General features: G+C 42.2%; 1 protein-coding gene across 1 annotated transcript in view; it reads left to right on the top strand.

Moving 5' to 3' along the window:
• Positions 1–3,299: 3,299 nt before the first annotated feature.
• The window catches only part of Sox5 (SRY-box transcription factor 5), an 896,761-nt gene continuing 894,060 nt past the window's right edge, over positions 3,300–6,000 (top strand). The window contains exon 1 of the mRNA XM_045139445.1: positions 3,300–3,360. The gene's annotated coding sequence lies outside the window, so the exon portion shown is untranslated. The remainder of the gene's footprint in view (positions 3,361–6,000) is intronic.

Below are 6,000 nucleotides of genomic sequence, written 5' to 3'. Positions count from 1 at the left end.
TCCCTGTGTGTCTGGTATCAGGGTGGGTGTTTCAGGACATAGCAACCTCAGGCGCCCATCCTGCCCTGGGCAGACCCTAACCACACAGCCTCTGACTCTGCCTTCGATCCTGGTCTTCACTTTCAACATCAGTGTAGGTGTGTTATTTAATTGATGTACCCCTATTGAATGTTTATAGCCTCTCCCCACTCCAAGGGTAGAAAAACTTACTTAATATTATTTGTTTTAAAATACTTCTGCTTTATCTATTCTTGAGGAGATAGATAGAGAGATAGATAGAGAGATAGATAGAGAGAGAGATAGAGAGAGATAGAGAGAGAGAGATTGAGGGACTGAATGGGTGCACCATGGCTTCTTGCCACTGCAAATGAACTCCAGATACATGAGCCGTTTTGTGCATCAGGCTTTACGTGGGTACTGGGAATTGAAGCCAGGCTGTTAGGCTTTGCAAGAAAGTGCCTCTAGCTACTTAGCCATCTCCCAAGCCCTTAATATTATTCTATGCTACATATGAACCTTTTTATTAGATTTCAAAGAGAAAAACGGTAAGACTATCAGCGTCTTTGAGAGAGATCTCAGACAGCTGCTTCGAGATGGTATCTACCAGCCCACAGGGACCTCCTAAGAAACACACACAATGGGGACAGGAAGAATGACCACCACAGGAGATCTCATGTGCGTCATGCGCCACAGATGACTTAATGGGCTCTTACTTCTTTTTTAAAAATATTTTTTATTGATTATCTTTGAGAGAAAAAGAACTAGTGAGAGAGAGAGAGAGGGAGAGAGAGAGAAAGAGACGGAGGGAGAGAGAGAGGGAGAGAGAGAGAGAGAGAGAGAATGGGCATGTCAGGGCCTTCAGCCACTGCAGAAGAACTTCAGACACGTGCGCCCCCTTGTGTGCATGTGCAACATTGCATGCTTTGTGTCACTGTGCGTCTGGCTATGTGGGACCTGGAGATTTGAACGTGAGTTCTTAGGCTTTGCAGGCAAGCACTTTAACCACTAAGCAATCTGCCCAGCCAGGACACTTATTTCTTACTTCCAGCCTGGTTCTCACCCTCAGCTGAGGACACCCTCCATTCATAAAGAGATTCTCTCTGTCTCCTGAGGGGCTAGCACCCAGATAAATACATCAACTTGAAAGTATCTTGTGTCAACAAAACACCTTGCTAACTAAATGTTATATACCTGATCCTGTCCCATGTAATCATGCTCAGAATCCTTATGCCAGTGTGCAGTTGGCAGAACCTTCTAACACTAAGCATAATTTATAGTAGTGCTGAGTACTTTGTGTAATTCACTGAAGACTGTACTAAATGTGGAAAACAGAATGAATGTATGAGATGCTTTCGTGCCATTGTAACACTGAAAAATCATAAGATGGTAAGTTAGGGACAGTCTGTGTATTGTAACTTACAGATAATATATATTAAAATCAACTGTTGTACTTAATATGCAACTCATGGGAGCAAAATCCACCATAATCCATTTAGATTGGACACTTGGAGACATCTTGGGGACCATATATATAATTATATATATAATTTTATATTGTATTATATTATATATAATATATATATTAATTAATTAATATATGTATTATATTATTAAATGATACATATAATTCTATCTACTAAACTTATTATTAAAAAACTTAGATAGGGTTGTAAAAAAATGGCTTAGCGGTTAAGCGCTTGCCTGTGAAGCCTAAGGACCCTGGTTGAAGGCTCAATTCCCCAGGACCCACGTTAGCCAGATGCACAAGGGGGCGCACGCATCTGGAGTTCGTTTTCAGTGGCTGCAGGCCCTGGCGCGCTCATTCTCTCTCTCTCTCTCTCTGTCGCTCTCAAATAAATAAAAAAAAGTCCCCATAAAAAAATTTGCAGATATTTCATGGGGGAGGTGCAGTTCTTATTTGTGTATGGGAAGATAAGCAGTGTCGTATAATCTTTATATAAACACCGTGTGGCCAAAGGCATTTAAACCAAGACATTCTTTGTTAAGTTCAAGCACGTTGTGAATCAAGCCCCCTTCCCACGCGTTTTAGGGTTTCTGAATCGACAGAAAGATGGCTGAGTCTAACCACTGCACGCACCACCAGGGCCAAAGTTCGAGTAAGCCGCATGACTCTGACTTTGGATACCGATGGTCAGCTCAGGGGCTTCCAAAGCCGTTCTCAGGCTTGCCAATTGCTTGGAAAGTTCACGCAAAGCATCGAGACTTGTGACACTCACACGTCGTTGCGGATTGCAGGCAGAGGGTGCAGGGTGAAATGCCACAAGAGATGTACGCGAGGCAGAGTCGGGGGTAGGTCAAGGCCGAGAGCGACCTTGTCAGGAAGCATTGCTCTCACGTGACAAGCATGTCTCCACGTGCACTGAGCACTGTCACGTAGGGCAGGTGACTTCTGACTGCGGCCCCCATAGTTTCACTGAGGTTTGATCACAACCCTCCATTGATTCTTCACTGCATGAAGGGAGCGTGAGGGGGAGAGATTACTCACACACTAACCCTCCCTCTTAGAAAGTGTCCTGTGACTTCTACAGCCTGCTAAGCAGGGTTTCCTTTATTCCTTTTAAAGATAGGGTTAGGAAGTGCCTCACTGGGGGCTGGCGGTATGGCTTAGTGCTTAAGGCACTTGCCTGTGAAGCCTGTGGACCCAGGTTTGATTCCCCAGCACCTACGTAAGCCAGATGCACAAGGGGGCACATGCGTCTGGAGTTTGTTTGCAGTGGCTGGAGGCCCTGACATGTCCATTCTCTGTCTATTTCTCTCCCTGTTTCTCTCTAATGAAAACAAAAAGTACATTAAAAAAAGGGGGGGGGGGCAAACATATCCTTATTTAGAAGACACTTGCATTGTCAAGACTTAGTAATTTATCCAAACCTGTGCAAAGCAACAGTAAGTGACAAGCTGAATTGGACCTCAGTTAAGCCAAACCCCAGAAAACATGACCTCAAATGCTTAAATATTCTGTTTGCAACACAGTCAAAAAGTAAAATAAAAAATTGTCCTGAAATGTAAAGAAGAATTGGAAGCAATTATGCTTGAGGATTTTGTTTTTAGAATAAAGGTATGATTTCAACTTGAGGGTTTTGTTTTTAGAATAAAGGCATGATTTCAACTTGTGGGAAGGTATGCTCTCTTATACCAGGAATATGCAGGGGAAGACTGGTTGATGTAAATGATGGTTAGTTGATTGAATTCACACCTTCAAAATAGATTCTAGTCAGCACCGCATCTCTGCATTCAAATGGACTTATGGTCTGTGTCACGTTCCAGGTGCTGTGCTGGCCACTGCTGCCCCCAAGATGATAAGAAGATGCTCGTGACCACCAGAAGTTAGCAATCTCCTGGGTATGCAAAACACTGCTATTTTTTTTTTTTTCAATGCTGTGATGGTGTTAAGCAGAGCAGACTCATCTACATACACGAGAAATATTTTACAGGCGTGTTTTACCAGCATTGGGACAATGGCTTTTTGAGTTGAATAACCTTTCTAGGGAATGTTGACTCCCTTGGAGATTATTGTTTGAATAACCAAATCTACTGGTAAACTCGGGCTCAATGCTTAGTAACTTCTGTAGAAGTGGGATTCATTCACGAAAACAAAATGAAACTAGGTACAAGGATCAGCCGCCACAGAGCCTGGGGATTTCCCACACTGGTGTGCATTTCAGGGAAAATGGGAACCACACCTCAGTTATGAGATAGAAGAGCAATGTTCATTTCTTCTTCATATCCTCATGGTTCTGCCTCTTAATGGTTATTTCAGTGAAACCTGTTATCTTTTACATTCCCCTATCTCATCCATTTCTCTGAGTGAGTGTAGTCCTTACTGGAATAAACTGTAGTTTTAAAAAATATATTTTATTTGATTCATGAGGAAAATTAAAATATTTTTGTGGGCTGAGGAAATGGCTCAGGTAGCCACGTATAGGCCTCACAAGCACGAGACCCTGAGTTTGATGGGAAGAACCCACATACAAATGCCCGGCGTGGTGACACATTGGTCATCCCAGCCCCGGGGAAGTGGAGATAAATGGAGACCTGGAGTTCCCTGCCCAGACAGTCTAGCCTAATTGTCGAGCTTTGGGCCAATGAGGAACCCTGTGCCAAACGAGGTGGGTGGTATTCCTGATGGTTGATAGCCACAGTGGTTCTCTTGCTTCCACATGCACACGCACACACACACAGTGCATCTACACACATATAAATGTACACGCACACATACTTACGCGCATTAAACTAATAATAGTAATAATAGTAATAGTTTGTAATAGTTTGCACAGTAAACCATGCAGTGTGCTGGGTGAGGAACTAAATGACCTAAATATAGTAACTGAAGATAAGAAATCCTCTAATAATATTTCATATACTTTAGAGTTTAAAATAAGAAGGCGAGGATAGAAATTAAAACAGGCAATTTAAACTGAATTTCATGTCTATTAGTGCATGGTACATATATAACCCTAACAAGAGAACACCTGGTCAGATTTCAGAAGCCTGTGGGCTCTGTCTCCATTATACATCATAAGGACTAAGCACTCAGTGACTATTTTAAACACAAGCTGTCCAGGAAGGAGAAGTCCCTTTTTCTCAGCAACATGATTTTAATTTTTTTTTTTTTTGTTTGTTTGTTTTGTTTTTCGAGCTAGGGTCTCACTCTAGGCCAGACTGACCTGGAATTCACTATGGAGTCTCAGGGTGGCCTCGAACTCATAGCGATCCTCCTACCTCTGCCTCCTGAGTGCTGGGATTAAAGGCATGTGCCGCCGCGCCCGGCTGATTTTAATTTTTAAAAGCATTTAATTTCACAGTTCATATCCAACATCGTTGCATAGATAAATGTTTTGGCAATATTTTGAATGAGCCTCTCGGTTCCTTAAAGAAATTATGGACACACCATAAATTCACACATGAAAGACCATTCATCAGGGTTATAAATATGAATCGTTCCTGCGCCACGGTGCATGTATACTTAAAGTGATCTAATGTCTATTGACTGTTTCAAATACTTAGTGCTTTGGAAGCCGCAGGGACTTTCTCTTGTACGTGGTATTATCACGTTGGCAGAATGTTCACAGCAACATGCACTCTTTTCTGAATACCATAGCACTGCTTTGAGTTACTGTTGGCTGTAGAACATGAATCAGCTTTCAGGATGGATACTCCAGAGATGTTTATCAATCTATTCCCTTAATCTAAAATTCTTATTCCTAGCATTTATAGAGCCAGTTCAAAGGAAAGGGCCAGAGTTCTAAACGCCAGCCGTTACTTTTAGGGCTTGCATAATTATGTCAGTCAGGCCAGGTGGGGGCCAAGTTGAGAATCCACACACATCATTCCTCTTTCTCTATGGTAAAGATATCTGCTCAACAACAGCAACAAAAACTGTATTATTTTTTGTATGTGCCTGAGCAAAATCTCACTCTGTGTTACTATTTGTGACGTATATGCTATGACTGTGTATTTGAAACTTGCTTGTTTTTTGTTTTTTTGGTTTTTCAAGGTAGGGGTTAACTCTGGCTCACGCTGACCTGGAATTAACTATGTACTCTCAGGGTGGCCTCAAAATCATGGCGATCCTCCTAACTCTGCCTCCTGAGTGCTGGGATTAAAGGCGTGTGCCACCACGCCCGGCATGAATCCTGCTTTTAAATCTTGTGGGGTTTTTTTTTTTCCCTCTCCTTGTCTCTCTATTTTTTTTTTTCTCTGTTAATTGAAAAATAATCCTGAATTATGTAAGCCTTGATTGAGAAGTACTGGAAACTGACAAAATTCCTCCATACCAAATTAAGAAATAACATACGGCGTGTGATTTTGACAATATGAAATGGGATTAGAGACAGGTACAAGGCGCACAGAGAGGAGGGTGTTGGGTAGGAGAGATCAGAAAAAAGCTGTCACAGTTAAACAGGAGTCAGCTGTCTATATTGTAGAGGATGGTGTGTGTGTGTGTGTGTGTGTGTGTGTGTGTGCGTGTGTGTGCTCACA

Source organism: Jaculus jaculus, chromosome 22 (genome assembly GCF_020740685.1).
Source record: "Jaculus jaculus isolate mJacJac1 chromosome 22, mJacJac1.mat.Y.cur, whole genome shotgun sequence".
Lineage (NCBI taxonomy): Eukaryota > Metazoa > Chordata > Mammalia > Rodentia > Dipodidae > Jaculus > Jaculus jaculus.
Note: the sequence above shows the minus strand (reverse complement) of the source record. Positions and strands in the feature narration are given on the sequence as shown.